The following is a 1432-nucleotide window of genomic DNA, read 5'->3' as shown; positions in this document are numbered from 1 at the left end:
TTGGTCGGTGACCATAAGAGGAACAAGTGGTTAAATCTGAGGATTTAAGATTTTAGGCGGAATAATTGAATTGTTTGCAACGGTTAAGTCCCTCTCGAACACTGGAAATAATTAAGATAAGACCTCAGTCACGTTTGGCAACGTTAGGCTAGGTTAAGTTTAAGGATGCGCAGCCATCTAGTGGTATAGGTGACTGCTCCACTCGGAGACCGTTGGTCCGTTGTGTTCATCCTGTGTGGGCTATTGCTGAAGATTTAGAGTGTTGGTGCAGTTTATGAGATGAGGATGATAGGGTAGAGGTGGTGAGATGATTGTGAGTGTTGGAGATTTTGAGTTGATGGTGCAGCACAGATAGGATGGAGATGTAGAGAGTGATGCCAATGTATAGATTAAAGTGTTCTGGAAGAGTGAAAAGAGTCTGATTACTATTGGTTTTTATGGACCTTTGCCAAACCATGATAGATGTTTCGCAAAGTTGAGTAGGACGATGGGATCTATGTTAGACAGGAAGGTTTGAGTGTCTATCTCATATCTACCTAGAATTCGGTATCTCCTTGTTTGCAACAAGGGGCACCTACAAAGTAGATGTTCGACAGTCTCTATCTCCTCCGCATCTTCACATAGTCTGCAGTAGTCCCATTTTGAAGTTAGATATCTCACTCTGCAGTGACCTGTTATAAGTTCCACCGCGATTTTCATCCCTAAATTATCAAGTGAGAGGAGGGAAGCCGTTCTTCGACGAGAAACCATAGGTCAGATTGCCTTGGATACCCTACAACCAGGTTCCAATAGCCATCTTAGATGTGCTCTCTCATTGAAGATCTCCCGAAGTTGCCGATGTAGTGGCACATCGGTGGCCAAACGGTTTCATCAACTGATAAGTCGATAGACCTGGAGCCACCTCGAGCCAGTTCATCTGCTACCTCGTTTCCCATAATGTTACTGTGACCCGGAACCCAACATAGCTTTACGATATGGTGTATATCCTGCAGAACTCTCCTGCAATCAAGAATACCCCTTGAATTTATGGTCCGTGACTTGAGAGCCATGAGGGCCGCTTGACTATTGACATATATAGCCACCGGTCCTGTAAGGCTGCCTTCAAGCCCCTTCACCAATTCAGCTGCTTTCCTGATAACAAGAATCTGCGCCTGAAACACACTACAGTTATCGTTGAGCTTGTATGAGTTTTTAATTAGTGGATTCTCGCAGTAGACGCCAGTACCAGTACCTTCTTCCATCTTGGACCCGTCTGTGTAAATTGCCAGACCGTCCAGAGGAGATATGCACTCAGCCCATGCGTTTCTGCTTGGAAAGATAACGGTTAAGCAGTCAAACTTGAATGAGATATTCATATAATCGCTTACGCAGCCATTGTCACCTAACTCAAGTCGACTATCAATTAGTTTTAGGACATTCGAGTGTCCAAAGT

The sequence above is a fragment of the Musca autumnalis genome, unplaced genomic scaffold (assembly GCF_047663935.1).
Source record: "Musca autumnalis isolate F117 unplaced genomic scaffold, ASM4766393v1 scaffold_1, whole genome shotgun sequence".
NCBI lineage: Eukaryota > Metazoa > Arthropoda > Insecta > Diptera > Muscidae > Musca > Musca autumnalis.
This window is presented reverse-complemented; position numbering follows the sequence as displayed.